Source organism: Halyomorpha halys, unplaced genomic scaffold, assembly GCF_000696795.3.
Source record: "Halyomorpha halys isolate HHAL.00 unplaced genomic scaffold, Hhal_1.1 Scaffold733.1, whole genome shotgun sequence".
NCBI lineage: Eukaryota > Metazoa > Arthropoda > Insecta > Hemiptera > Pentatomidae > Halyomorpha > Halyomorpha halys.
The window spans coordinates 94,065-110,627 of NW_027108463.1; the positions used below are offsets into that span (position 1 = coordinate 94,065).

The window sequence follows — 16,563 nt, forward strand, 5'->3', positions numbered from 1 at the left end:
ATTTTTTTCTCAAATTATTTCCTCATAATTAAGTCAGTATTATTGATACAAAATAATATTGTAAATATTTTTAATAATTAATTTATATTACTGATATTATTCAATAATTAGAACATTGTAAATAGTTAGGTATGTCTTTTGCAAGACTAAACCTCAACATTATCAGTTGTTAAAAGAAAAGTATTGTAATAACTATTTAAGGTCCACCAGCCGATTAAATAAAAACAAAAAATTGTTTGATAAATACATTAACAATCCATAAAAAAACAATTTCAAAACATTTTACCATTTTTACAGTATATTTTATGATTTTGATTACATATATGAAGTTTTACGGTATAAAACTCCAGCCTTTGTTTGTGACTTGACCAGATGTTATTCTTTGATTTTGGACCACTAGAAAAAGCATCGACTAGGTCAGAAAAAAATAATCATAAATGCATTTTCCTTTGTAAAGCTGACATTGGTAATCTTGTATTTAAACAAAAAATCAAATCAAATCAAAATAACGTGTAATACATTCCTACGAAATAACGTAATTATTCTTCCAAAGAAATAACCAGAAGGATTATTCTCAATTATTACGTGCTTCCTTCGTGTAGATATAATATGATTAAATGTACCTTCAGGAGATAGGATCTATTTCTATAGGTAACTAAAAATAAAGGATTAAAACTGCCAGATGAGGTGTTCTGGGTTCCTTCTCGGTCCCAACGACAAACATTTAAGGGACCATGTGCCAGCCCTGGAACAAATTTAGTAGGTCCCGTTAAAACCTAAAATACGGGGGGGGGGAGAGGAGGTGCATACAAAAGCTATATAGCTTATTCTTTACTAAGTAGGCTTGCCCTCCCCTCCCTTCCACCTGTATAAATACCGGGGTACGGGCTTCAAAATCCGCCCTAATGCTCTTAAATTAAAAACCAACCCCTAAAAAAAGAAATTGATATTTCTAACACCCTTACAAAGAACTAACTCATTTTTATTGATATATTTCCAATAGCAGCTTTTGAAAAAGCTTCTTAATTGGTGGTTCTTTAGTAGTATTAGTGTGACGATCAAATTATTTTTTTTACGTGAATACAGGAATGACTTCATAACTAAATTCTAATTCCAAAAAATCTTCATGTGAAACAAGAAGGTCTCTTTCATTATACGAGTTTGAACCATGAATCCCTAATACACAAGTCAGATCAAATTATAGCTGAATAATGTTATATAGTATAGAATATGCAAATTATGATCACTTAAAAAAAATTGATCCATTGCTTACATTTAAATATGACTATTAATATATAGAACTAGTAACTAATATTATTTATTAATATTTATACAAATATATTTTTTTAATGTTCGGTATAATGAGAATGGTAAAACATTGTTTAAAATCCGAGGAAAAGGTTGTTTAAAGAGGAAAAAAAAATTAGGAATTCCAAAGAAGTTCAAGGAAATTCTCGCGCCTTTTTTCAGAGAAACAATCAGACTCTTTATCTCCATATACCATTAGTGGTTTATTTATTTTTTGATTAACGGGTAATCTTTTTGATTCTAGCCTCTCTTACTTATACAAAAACCGGTACCGACACGGTAAGTCAGCTTGGACATACAAAGGGACATCATTGTAGGGGGTATCACTCCCCCACCCCCAATAATTTAAAAATTCTGGTAAATTTGAGGATTGATTATCTATTTAAAATTGTGGTAAAACATTACTCAAAGATGTGATTATACTTGCTTATAAACACTATTAACAGTGGTTCAATAATTCTTAGGAAAAGCGCGAATTTCGTGGAATATTGCACAGAGCACTGGTAAGATGATTAAAATTGTTAAAGAATTTTAGATTTTGAATCTTTGATCTTTAACACCACAAAATCGCTCAAATCTTTCTTCAGGCTGATGTGAACGAAAAGAGACAGATTTAGTAAACACGTTTATCTCTATGAGGTGCTCAACCTTTCAGCGAGCAGCCCTGAAGAAGGCTAGAAACTCTAGCCGAAACGTCGGCACATTAAAATAAGTTAGTCATACTTATTTGTGTTTCATTGACCGCACCCCCAACCATCTTCTCCACGTTTATCTCTATTTACACGCTTGTATATCCAAACTAGAGTGCGTTTTCGAATAAAAATAAAAGGTGATACACTAAACAGAGAATAGTAAGTATGCTTGGGAGTCAAATTGAAACAAATAAGAATTAATTTTTTCATGCAATTAAAAACAAAATTCTAAAATAAAATATGTATTAGCTACAAACATAGAACAAAACATTACGACATAAAACCGATGGAACATGAACTCAAAAGCCAGCATTTAAATGTTACAGATCGTACGGAACTCGTGGAGTAGTCCATCCAATCTTGGAACGGATCCAATAGAATCCGATAAAAAATACATACCGACCATATGTCAACGATCTTCTCTCTAGCCGCATTCACTGTTTATCAAAAAAATTATTCACGTCACTACTTCTAACAAGTAGCCCAATTAAATGGCGAGCTTTAGAAATCCAATGTTCCAGAGAGTAATTGAACGAAGATGCACTTTACTTTCCTTAGGTGCTTGACATACATCTATTAGCTTGTACTAACCATAGCACGGTGGAAAGAGGTTTTTTTTATTATTTTTCTTTAAAAAAAAAAAGCAGTAGCGTTTCGCTCATCTAATAGTAACATTTTTATAAATGTTTATACAAAACAGGTAATCGTGTATACAATTGATATGAGGAATTTAATGCCAAAGAGGAGCCAGTTCAGTTAAAACTGTATCAAGATAGTAAGACTTGTAGTAGAACAGTAGTTAAAAATTCCAGAATACTACTAAACAAAATTTTCCTAACTTGATGTATTTATTCCACGCACGTCACCACGTTTGTTCACAATTTATATTTAAGTTATCCAACACTAATTTGATTGGACCAAAAAGCAGTATGTTGAGGTTTATTAATTTTCTTTTGTCTACTTTAAAAAAAAGAAAAGTTTTGGAAATATAGAATAATGCAATTTCTACAAGTTTGATTTTGTTTTCTTTTTTCTAAGGTTTTAGGGCTCATTGGTCCAAACGGTTGGACCAATTTTCAAAGTATTCTATGTCAAAGTACGATAACCAAAGAAATTATAGTCGAAATCATTTTGTCCTGCAATCTGTGTAGTTGGACAACCGGGGAAGCTAGGAGTTAGACCACTATTAGTATAGATAGTTTTAAATGTTTAGAGATTAATAATGATTAGAAAAAATTAAAAAGAAAAAAATAATACAATACAACTGTTAAGTCCATTATTTATTATTGTATGTAAGATTTTGTTTGTTTCAAAAGACATTAGGAAGAGTGTAGTGAAGTCAAGGCGCTTAAGGACGTAGGGAAAAAAACAAGGAGAATTTAAAAAAAAATAAAGAGTGACTCAACATACGTGCGCACTAAAGAGATTTCACTAAATACCTCCTCTAATCCGAACAACTCGACGCCCGATAAATTTCGAAGATGGACTTCCCCCCCCCCCTTTCCGCTATGAATACTTACTGCAACCGTTGCCAAATCCTCACCTCCGACTCTACAACGTTTTCCTTCAAACTGCAGAAAATTGTTTTTCATCGGAGTAAGTGCGCCTAGGAATCTTCTAAAGAGGATTGGAAAAGTTTGATGCTTTCCTTCACAGGCCCTACCAGAGGGGTGAGGTATCCATGGCAACCCCTCTCAATCCCAATATCTTGCAACAACCCGCAACCACCCTCAGTCCTTCCGTCCATCCTAACAGCGTCCACGGATCAGCTACTCCCAAACCGTATTGCAGGAGGTTTTAATAAAAGGTACATCCCCCATCATCATGAAAGGCTACCCTTCGACCCCTCATCCTTCGGTTAGTAATGGTAATAATTTAAATGATTAAGTTCAAATACTCTGAGGGTGTTGTGCAAATCAATAGCAATGAACGTAATTAAACAATCATTTTTACTACTAAATAATGACGAGAAATTTAGTAATTAGTATGAAATTATAGAACAATAATTGTAAGATAGTTATATTTTTTACCTTTAATTGAACTTAAAACATTAATTATGGTGTATTGATGAATGAAAAAAATATTAATATAGTAATGCTCAAAACAAAAATGGTTATTGATCAATACTAGCGCAACTAATACAAATTTAAGGTAAATAAATATAAAGATAATCTAAAAAATTAAACAAATATTTTTTCTTTTTTAAAACTAATTTTACATTTCCAGCAAATTATAAGAGTGTGTTTAAATTTATAATTTTAGAAAGTTTTAATTTAAATTTTATTTAATAAAGTTGTTACAAATTAACTCAGTCTACAATACAATCTATGGAATACCTCAAACACAAAATAAATAACAAAATTGTTTGTGAGATGTGCCACTGTTGAAGCTAAGTAGCGTAGCGGTATGTATAAGATCCCTCAGTGTCAGTTTCCGAAGAACTTAAATGATTTATTGCAATAGATCATGAATAGGTTGATTTAGGCAATAATTATTATTTTTTTGAGCATTACCATTTATTAATATTTACTGTACAAAATAAATAGTTTAATTTAAGTATAAAGAAATATTATGTCTGAAAATAAATATAACTTAAGCCTTTTAGAAAAACCATGTCATTAAAATTTAGTGCCATCAATGTGCTCCGGTGGGAGGAGAATTTTTATCTTTACCAACATTATAAATATAGAAAAATAAATTCATATTAAATTGATTAATTGTAATATAAGAAAAATATCAGAAAATTTATTTAGTTTAAGCGTACCTGGAAGGACAAAACTGATTTCTTCTACAAAAATTCCTTATAGAAAGGAGGCTTCATACGTTGGAAGAGTTCCCCTCATGTGTTCGGTCAAAGACGAAATGGGCATTTGGACTTGCTACCTGTGTCCCACGGACAAAACCAACGTCCGACGCCTGAACAAATGGGTGGCAAATGGTTCCTCCAGCCCAGTCTTTTAGGGAACACTCAAAAACTCTGGACGGTGAAATTTTAAAACTTTTAACAGAATTTAAAACACGGGATTCATCGGTTTTTAAAAATATTTAAAAAATATAAATAGAAAAATTACCCAAAAACACATTTTTTGAATTAAAAAAAAATCTGCTCCATTACAATTTAGCATCCTACTTACGTCCCAAAAATGTTTTGTAGATTGCTAAATTCGTATTGAAGTTATCGCTATTTTAGTTAAATTCGATAAAAAAAAAAAATCTGAAGACGAAAATTTTGAGCATAAATTTTTATATTTTGTTGTTATGAAAATTCGTATTTTAGGATTTCTTGAGATGGGAATAACGAAGCCTTAGTGCAATCCAGAAATATCGGGTAGTCTCGGCTTTTCCCAGTAGAATCAGATATTTCTATTTTTTTTTTCTTCTTCAATTATTTATAACATTCTTTAATATTTTGTATTTATATATTGTCTACTATTACTAACAATGAGAACGGTTTATTTTTTTTTCAAATAAACAAAATTATAAGTACTTAAGAGGGGGATTTTTTTTTTATAAATTCGTTATTCAAGCCCTTTCAGACTGTTTCAATGAGGATGAGACCTAGCTAATATTTAAGACAATTTAGTTCTAAATTAAAATACGGACTTTAATAAAAATCGTTAAAGTCATTTTCTAGTAAATCGAAAAAAATATGAAAAATCAATTCTATAAAGTGTCTACATATTCCATGTAAGTGAAAGGTAAAATGATGAACAAATAATTAACAGGTCAAGATAATGACTATGGATGCCTCCCTCACGAGACACTTGTATGCTACAAGTCAAATAAAAACCAATATATTTATTCAACTGAGGAAAAATAATGAGCCCAATAAAAAGAATACTTGTCTTAATTCCTCTAAGTCTATTTAGATTGTGTTCGATTCGAAGGAAATTGAAACTGTTTGCATTATATTACAATATTAATGAGATTTTGCGTTTATTTTAAATATAGAATGACGGGATGGCCGTGGGGGGAGGGGGGAGGTAAATACCAGCAAAATTTTCGAGAGTGGTTTATATTACACCTTTATCTCCCTTCCACCAGCCTTTCGCAAATCAATTTTTTTGCCTCATTCTCATTCTGGACAGCAGGGGAGGGCTTTACCCAATGACAATCCTCCTCCCTTGTTTCCAACCCCTCGGGGGTAGCATTTTGACAGAAATATCCACAGATTTATTTATTAAATTAACTCCTTTACCCCCTTCCTCGAAGAATACTCTTGAGCCGATTGCATGACCCTTTGCAAAGGGTGAAAGGGGAAGTGGTAGGGTGTTGATTCACACGGTCAATCACATTCCGTCCCAATAACGAAGGAACTGCTGGGACTAAGATTCTATCCCTCCTTATAAGCTCGAGTATTATTCGACCGAAATAGGGTGTATGTGCAATGCCTGCGGAAACGGAAAACTCCGAAATAATAGAAATAAATATATACCGAATGTTCTGAAAATAAAAAGAATATAGAAAAGAGAATATACCTGATATAAATTCTGTTTTCAATAGGTTGTGAAAACTAAAGCTCTATGATTGTCGACACATGAAAGTGGCTATCAATGACAGTTACGAAGAATACATTCATGACACTCTCAGCAAAAGGTTATTCCTCTACTTTATATCCGCATGGAGAGGAGAAAGGAAACCGATTTCTCACAGAAGATCAGATAATGAAGTACCATATTGCCTTTCTTTAGTGGCCAATGAGAATCCCTAATATATATACACAATACACAATAAAATAACTACATACATAAGTTTATAAAATACGTAATGCATTATTTTTATTTAATATCAATTTTCCGTATTTTCTTTTCCGTGTTATATAACATAAATGTTTCCCAAAACTAATAACCTAAACATTTAGTTTTGGAATCGTGAGTTCTTACAATTATATTTTAAGAAGTTTAAGAAGAATTTATTTTATAGTTAGAGAAGAACTAAAAAATAACTATCGTACAACAGCATCGAACGGGCTGCATGGAATTCGTTTTACTGAACACAGAGGTATGAGTTCATTTCATGGCTCAAGTACCGGTTAATATGCGGACAGACATCTCATTGGTATTTTAATGGGATATTATTTTAAAAACGGGTACCGCAACCCTCACAAAGGATGTGAGGGACACTAAACAATTAGACAATATTAGTCCCCGTTGGTGTATAAGCACAGATGTGCAACGGTTGAACTTTGGACTGGAATTAAATGTATATTTCATTTAAATAAATAAGCACATTGTCTTTAAAAAAATATTAAACTAATTTTTGAACTTGGAATGGATTAACTAGAATAAATATTAAACATTTTGAATTAGCGAATTATAATTTATAATTAGTTATATATTAATATGTTAAATGTTAATTATTAATTAATTAATATTTTTTGAAGCGTTATAATCAAGCACATGTTTAGGATGAACAATTTGAAATTTGTTTATCATTTTATAAAGTAGACATTTTTTTTCAAGCGTAAATATTACTTGTTTAATACATAATAACCTTTTTTTATTTTACCTAATCAGTAGTTACGTTGTCATTTTAGTATGCATCCATAATTTTATATTTCGTCGTTAATTAAAATATTTCATAATGTACACAACTTGAAAGTATTTTAGTTTCCGTATCACACTCATAATTTAGATCTCCTTAAAGCTTCCCCTCCACTACAATTGTAACGTTATTGCCCAGGAAATTTCCTTGTTATTTATTTTTGAACAATAAAATATTACATCCAAAATAAAATAGTTAACATTTTTTTTTAAGACTACCTTCACGCACAGCTCAAAGAGGATTATGTCTGAGCAAGTTTTTCAAGTTGCTTCAAGGTTCATAAAATCTGATTAAAATATATATTTCGTAAATTATTTTGTAACATCATCATTCGATGAATTTAAAATTGGTGACTTTTCTTAAAGTATGCTGACGCTGAACAGAAATAAAACGGAAATACAAGACGAATGGAAAAGATAAAATAGGATCGGCACGAGGACCTTGGTTGTGTACTTGTTGTTCACCCCACGTACGGCAATCCTACGTCAGAGTAAACGCGTGCCAAACTGTATCCAAGCCCCGTCTTCGCCTCTAATGCCCTCACACATCGATATATGGACCACAATATCCCTATAAGAAAAGGAAACGTTCTCTTAGTTTCAAGTGGACACGTTGGTTTGTAGGACTTGCCACCGGGGCAAGCTTGGCAAGAGGACGTACTTAAGAGAATCCCTTCAAGAAATTATTTAATATGGTGAACTGCTCGAGGTATGTATCCGGATTCCTGTTTTTCAGGGGATAATATTAATAATAATAATATAATAATGTATATAACATATAATTTAATATTATACGTAATATTTATCTGTTTTATAAATTATTTATTGCGGCTTCTCAATTTTTATCTAATGTTAATTCTCAGAAAAACACATTTTTTGGAAGCTTCCTCTAAAGGTAACTACCAATAGCACAAACATGCTTGATTCTGTGTACCTTAACACATCTGATCAGATTAGTAAGATAAGTTTATGAGACCGTTTAACTACCTTCAACCCTGCTCTAGATCTTATTCGGAAATATATTTTTTTATTATTTTACGGTGGCCAGATAATTGAAGCTTAAGCTATACAAATAATCATCAGTACCAACAATAGACGAGACCGGATGCTGAATATCCAAAGGGGGATATACTTCCAAGAGGGTTATTTATTGCTAAGAGGGTTGGACCCCTGGAGGAGTTGCTTCCAAGAACCTCCAGGGGATGCTATTCTTCAACAGAACAAGGGTTGCAACCCCACCTTCACCCGGCGTGGAAAATATCAACAATACAACTCGGCTTCTAAATCAATGTGGGTAATGTTTGATTAATATAATATATGTTCAGGAATGAAGCGAATGAAAGTGGATTGAGATTCGGAATTGATCAAGGAAACTTCATGGTTCAACAAACACGAATAACAACTCCAAGAGAAGTAAAAAGGTTCTTAAGGGACAGGGGGACAATCGTGAAAAATATTTCTAACAGCAATAGGGTATGTATTTCATCGATGATAAAAAAAAGAAGACAATAAAGTTTACTGGATATAGTTTTATGTAAATACATTTGTAAATATCAACAAATAAAGTTTTAAAAAAAACTTGATAAATTTTGCCCAAACATGAGTGAAAAAATGTTTAATTTAGCTGGTAATAACCAAATTTAAAATAAATTATCAGGAATATTTCGAAGAGTTGTATATTTGAAAGTAGTATTTAATATTGTGAAACGGGTGAAGATGAAAATGGCCAATAAGAAAAGCCAAAACGTTAAAGAACTGTGGAATGTATAAAAAATTAAATCACCGATACAAATCCTGATTAGTAAGGAAGTATATGTTAGAATAAAACTGTTATTAATATAATAAAATAATAGGTTTTATCATTTTATATTAAAAAATGTAGGCTTAAAATGTGGTTCAAAAGGTTTTATTCCTTAATCTTTTCGATTTAATTATTTAAAAAAAAAAATTCTTATTGTAGAATAATACAATCTGCCACAATCAAAGGCATTTAGTACTAGAGTATAAGTTTTCATTTCTTGTACAATATATACAGTCTAAACAGTAGAAAATAAAAATAGATTAAAATTTAATAAAAAAAAAAAAAGTTTAGGTATTAATTTCATTAAAGTTTATTTTGTATTTTAGGGAGTTAGTAACACTTAAAATACTTATTATTGGTAACTATAGAATACAGTTATATGTGAAGTGATTGATAGTTTTTATTTTTAAATGATGAATCATTTGTTTTTTTTCATTGATTTATAGGTTAACGAGATGCTCTTGGTTACATAATCATCACTTTTATGAAGCAGGTAAGAGTATATTAACTCTATTTCGAGATAAAGAGATGCTGTTTTGATGGGAGTTGTGGACACATGCGGTTCAACCCCTCGTCGTTATGTCCTGCGAGGGACAAAAGGACACCAAGGTTTTGTCAGGTCATTTTCGTTTCACTTAGCAATAATAAAGGCCTGGAACAGAAAAGGAATCTGGAAACCTGACATGGGGGACAATTGGGGGTTTTTAGGAGAAAAAGAAAATGGTTTAGTCAAAACACTCAGGTCTAAGTAGTAGTGTATTTTTCTCAACATTATAAATAACTGTATTGGTTAATAACAAATTGTTATTAGATATGTCAGTATTTTGTAAGGCTTTGTCAACGACTTTTTAAAAATTGGAACATTGTTTGAACAATTAAATAATTAAATGTAACCTTATCCTATGAAGTATTTTCTATCCTTCATCTCAGCTAAATAATTACAATAAACCCGTCTGCTGGTAGTGAGTTTTACAATGAGGGCGGTGTTTCATAATAAAGTACAAACTAATAATATTAGTCTTGTCGATTTAACGTAATACAATTACACTGACTTGAACAAAAGTAACTTGTAGTTTAGTACTTTTTAACTCCTGTAATATCTCTAATAGTCCTCCCTATTATGAAAAAGATAAGTATTAGTGCAATTACCACGTTGATTCTATACTTGTACTAAGAACTAATACTATTAGCTTTTATTATGAAACAGGTCCCAGAAGGTACGGACGGACATACAGAAAAAATTAAGTTCAAAAAGGACTAATAAAATATGTCTAAACAATATAATATAAAGATCAGTTAAATTTCGTTTTGTTTTTTAAATATATATTATAAATATATTATATTTTTTTTATGTTTACAACTGTTTAAATATGGTGTTTATACGCTTTCAGATGCCTATTACCAGGATCTGAATCTATATGGCAAAATGTAATAATACACAATAATATTTATATATATTCCCCACGGTATCCTTTTTGAGCTAAAAAAACAATTTACGTTGTTAAAACAAGTTTTTTTTGTAATATTTTGAAAAAGTGGCATTTGTTTGCGGCACTTCTAGGATACGCTTGGGGGCAACCACTTAGGAAACTGTAGAAATATATATAACGATCTGATATAAAGTTCTTTATGGATAAATAAAAACGATCTTAGATGAATAACTATAATATTTAAGAAATCATCGTCAAAATTAATTTGATAAATTTATAAATACTTGATTATTTTATAAAGACCTGAAGTCTATTTTATATTCTGAACATATTGTGTAAATGCATTGGCTGGTATTGTAATCTTCAAAACTGTTAATTCAGAAAGTCTATATTTTGTTCATTGGAATATAAAAACGAAAAAACTTCTTCTACATACCGTATAAATATATAATAAAATATGAGTCAAATGTAATTTTAGTTTGTTTCATTAATTTCTTTATTTTTACATTAATTTTAAGTATATACGAGTTAAGAAAACTGAGACATAAACATCGCTACAAAAATATTCAAAGCATAATTATTGAGGGTGTAAAATTATAAGGACTTAATATTTATTTAGGAGAGATTCATCAAGAAGATGGTCGACAAAAGTCCCTGAGGGACAAGAAGATACGATAATGGAGCGGACAACAATCTCCAAGTGGGCGTAGGACGCCTCTCCTACGCTCAAGGGAATCTTCACACCCCCCACCAATTTTATTGTTGGCTTTCTGAACAGAACCAAAAAATTTTGACGGAAAATCTGTGGGCTTTGTCAGGATGATTACCATGGTATGAGAGACCCAGCAACGATTAAGTATCTCTTGCCATGTTGACTAACGTTAAAAAGTGGAATGAAACGCCGAAAATGAAGAAATAACATTGGCAATATTAAAAAAAAATATCATTTTTTCATAAAATATTAATACGTAGATTAATTTCTGAAAAAAATCTTTTGTTTTTTCCCTATCTACTCAAAACCATACTTAAGAAAAACTAACAAGAAACAAGTTAATTACGTTTGATAAAGACATGCGTGTTTTACTAAAAATGCTTTTTAATTGAACTATCATCAACCTAGCTTATGTAATAATAAAACCGCTGATTTGGCAAACTTGAACCAGTAAACAATATTCTTTAAGCATTCCGACCTAAAACAGAGATGTTTTTAGAATCCACAGCAACATAACAACAAACCCAAATGTTTCTGTATCTGCTTACTCAAAACATTCAGTTCAGAATTTTTAGAATGACATAAAACAAGGAGGTGCAATATTCTTAAATGGTTTAACTCAAAATACCGATGTTTACATGTAAGTTAAAGAATAACAAAAGATCAATGTTTAATATTTTTCGACTCCCTTGTTTAACAATAAATTCAATAACATTGGATAACCCGAAACTACGAAGGTTGTGTTGCATTCCACTGTTATGTTGAGATAAAGCTGTTAGTAATATTTTCGAAATTTGATTTATAATGTTTGGCTTTATTTTTTACCTTTTTTAAAATGTTTTTCCTATGTTTATTTTTTTAGAAATCCTTGAACATTATCTTGTATGTTTTTTCTGTTTACCTGATTTGTCTTTTACATGATCATTGTATACTCCAGTTGCCGTTTAGTCCTAATCCTATTTCGTCATGTTCATAGAAAAAAAAATTAAGGACGAAATCAATATTGCAATTTATGTAAAGATAATGTACGTTGCATGAACTTGATAAATTCAATGAATACAGCAAAAAAGTTGAAAACAAGGTTGGACATATGATCAAACTCCACTTGAGGGAGCTAGCTACACTACACGGCACACAATCACTTGTTTATTTGGGTTAATCAATTTCAGTTCGCGTGCTCAACTATGTCCATACGATTTGAAAACGAATGACGACTACAATTTTTCACCTGCTCACACGTAATTGATCAAGAGAAAACAGCAATCGAAACTGACCCCGATATCTTAGCATTCAAATCTATTCTCTAGATTCAATAGATAAATTCAACGTCGGAAATTGATTGATCTAAATTTTAAAATGCCTATCAATTGAAACAGTCCTCGATTTACTCTCTAATGCTTTTTTTTTTTTTTAACAGAAAACTGAGAGCGATTCAATCGATTGAAGGTTCGCCTTAGAAAGTGGCCCGTTCGCTGAGTATGGGAAAATAACTTTATTAATAAACATTGTGCAAGAGTTATTGCAGCGCAGCCCCTTCACTGTATTACAAAAGGATGGGATAAGATCTTCCATGATCATTAGTCCGAGCGTTTGTAGGCGTCCACCAGCGCTTTCAAGAGGGTACGGACCGGCCTACACAAAATCGCTAGAAGAATGTGGAAAGAGTTTTGATCACAAACTAGTACCAATTGTATTATAAGCAAAAAATAACATTTCGGATTGGAAATAAAATTAATTCGGTCCTATAAGTGTCTTTGAAAGCTAAAGTGGCGTAACTCCACTTTTTTTCTATTTATAACATCTTAGTGAAAGCTAGAAATGAATTCTGGATATTTAAAATTAATTCTTAAAATTTTTGGTATTTTTAAAATACTTCCCGAGTAGTATTGCATTGGGCAGTATAAAGACTCTTTTGGTTAATTGAACTTGGGAAAAGGCCGAGATGTGTCCCACCGTTTTGTCCAGTGAGCCCAAGGAGCTGAGAAAATAATATCGATATGACTCTTCATCCTAGATTTTTTTTTTTAATAAACAAAAGGAAAGATACAAACCTTTTGATATTATTGATTTTCATGCAAATAAAGTTGTTTGAATTACTAGGTAACAATAAAACTTAATTCCGTATAATTTATAACATACACGAGCTAAAACAATCAAATTTAAACAAATTGAGTGGGGAAAAGTTTGTTTGTCAGTATTCTGAAATTTTCAACAACAGGTCTGCTAAGACTCTTGATCCCTCAAAACAGTGTTTAATTGAGTTACACCACTTTAGCTTTAAACAGCTCATATATAGAAACAAAAGAAATATCATAGTCAAACAAATTATTATCAAACTAAAAAGCAACTAAGATTGGATTATTTGTTGGATATGATTACAAGAATCCAATGACTTAAGTAGACACGATTGTAGAAAATTCTAGTATTTTTTGTTTAAAAGGATAAACTATAGTCTGAGGGGTGGCAATGTTACAAGTAAAAATATAAAATGTATTTTGTAGGTTAAAAAAAATCCCCTTTTCACCGTTGACAAGATTTTCGAACGAATTTCAGAGCAACGCTTAAATACTATAAATAAACCCAAAATCAAATTATCGGCTTTAATTGGAGACAGGGTTGTATTGATTCAATTAAACAACTTGTAACTAGTTTCCCAAGAGCACCTGTCCCGGTCGCTTAACCTCAACAATCTGATTAAAGGAACTCTAAATTTTTTATGTACCCAGCATGGCAACTCAAATGTATGTAAATAAAAACGCCAAGCGACTACTACAATCAAATTATGTAAACAAATTCTCGTATATATTTAAAATATCATCATGAATCTAGAAAAAAAAAATCTGATTATTCTTGTAGTGTCCTATAAATAATCTTAGTTGCTTTTCATTATAATTTGTTTGACTGTAATGTTTCTATATACGAGCTGATTAAAGGTAAAGTGTTGTAATTTTATATGTTTATTTTTAACATTTCTTTCCCAAAGGCTATGATTTATCCTTTAAAAAAAATACAAGAATTTTTTACCGTCGTGTTTACTTAAGTCATCGGATTTTTGTAATTATATCCTGTTGGATATAATTATTTGTTAACAATCTTAGTTGTTCTTTAGTATGATACTAATTGGTTTGACTATGGTTTCTATATATGGAATGAGCTGTTTAAAGCTAAATTGTAACTCAATCAAACACTGTTTTGAGATATTAAGACTTTTAGTAAAACTGTAATTGAAAATTCCAGAATACTACCAACCAAATTTTCCCCTCTCAGTAAGTTTAAATTTGATTTTTTTAGCTCATGTATGATATAAGTATAAGCACTCAAGTTCTTACACTTGAGGTATAAAAAAAAAACATTTTAAACGAAAAAACAAAAGACAATAGTTTGGAGGAAGACTCAAGTCGGCATAATTTTCCAAATTGGAAGTATAAAATTACTGTATAAAAACAGTTTTAGCATTTTTATTTATTTATTACTTTTTTGTTTAGCTCCAAGGGCCCATTGGGCGAAAACGGTGGACAAACATCAATCTTTTCCAAAGTAGAATAACAAAAAAAAAAAGTTTATCGAAATCAACATTGTTTGTTTGTCCAGTCTGGGAAGCTAGGAGGTACACCGCTATTCCCATAGGTTTTACATATTCAGGATTTACACCACTTAGGCTTTCAAAGGTCCATGTAATGACTGACCGAAGTGATTTTGTTTTTTAATCTGACATTCTATTTTGGCTTAAATTTACTAAGCCTATTTTTGTTTGGAGTAGGCTGTTTTGTTTTCGGCCTCTTGAAAAAACTAAACAATTTTCTCTAATTACATATATAGAAACTATTACGACAGGTATAATAAAATTTGAAAACAGAGTTTAAACCTCAATAATGGTCTTTAATATGTTTTTACTGATTTATAAAATAAGATATTAAATTCCGATGATTATATCCATATAGTATGAAAATGATAAAACTTTTATAGTCTAGCAAAATGAAAAAGTCTGCGTGAGGTTTCCAACCGGTTGTATATTCCTCTTAGATTGTGATAACTTGACCGCAGTGGAATTCGAAACTGCAATGCAGGAGTCGCTGAGGTGCAGATATTCCTTAACCCCGCTACATGCTGCTTTGAAGTAAGGATATGCTAGTCCTTACAAAAAAAAAAAAAAAAAAAAAAAGACAAAACAAAAAATTTGAACTACAGATGTTACTTTTTAAATGATTTATTCTCACGACTCGCGTAACATACACATCCCAATTTTGTATTTTTGTTACACGAGACCGTGTCACTGACCCCGATTCGACCCATACTCAGTTCTTTATGTAAGCTTTTATCTTTACAGGCTTACACGTTAATTACATACAATTAATTAAATAAGCGTTGTAACGCTATTATTACTTAAGGTGTGTACATTACAATAACACACTGCCAACGTTTCTTAATACTCAGGAACTGAGAACCGCAATAGCACACAATGCAAACAAAATCCCATGTCCTTATGTGCTCTATATTTGTATTAAATATTTTTTTTTTAATCTTAAACATTGGCTTAAGGTCAAAAATTAAAACCACAATGAGTCTTAATTAATATATTTTGTATTCTAGGACGTTTCGGGGATACTTTATTCCCCCTCTTTAGCTGTTGATAGCTCCAATATTATTGGGTGAGTCAAATTTAATTAAATATATAACAAATTTGATTTTATTGAAATTAAAAAAAAATAATAATAATAATTCTTTTCTAGTCATTGACCAAACTACAATGTTATAGCTCTAAATATAGAGTTTGTTTTTTATTAAGATAGATTTGACCCACCCAATAATATTGGAGCTATCAACAGCTAAAGAGGGGAATAAAGTATCCCCGAAACGTCCTAGAAGAAGAAATATATTGATAAAGAATCATTTTTTAAAATTTCTAACCTTAAGGCAACATTTAGGATTTAAATAAATTATATAAGTGTGATACGAGGTTAAATGGTGAAAAGAAATTGTTTAAGGTTAAAGAGTAAGTTATTAAATGCTATTGAAACGACAGAAAATTATTTTTAACTTAACGATATTTTCGACCGTATTAGAAATACTTAAAATA

The 16,563-nt window shown here is 30.9% G+C and overlaps 1 protein-coding gene across 10 annotated transcripts in view; it reads right to left on the reverse strand.

Annotated features, from left to right (window-relative positions):
* LOC106685763 (brain tumor protein) overlaps positions 1–16,563 on the reverse strand; it is a 185,808-nt gene that overhangs the window by 6,870 nt on the left and 162,375 nt on the right. Inside the window, exon 1 of one of the 10 annotated variants that reach the window (XM_014428666.2) lies at positions 4,765–4,820. The exons of the other annotated variants lie outside the window; for them this stretch is intronic. The gene's annotated coding sequence lies outside the window, so the exon portion shown is untranslated. Of the gene's footprint in view, positions 1–4,764; positions 4,821–16,563 lie in introns of those variants that run through there. 10 annotated transcript variants of the gene reach the window in all.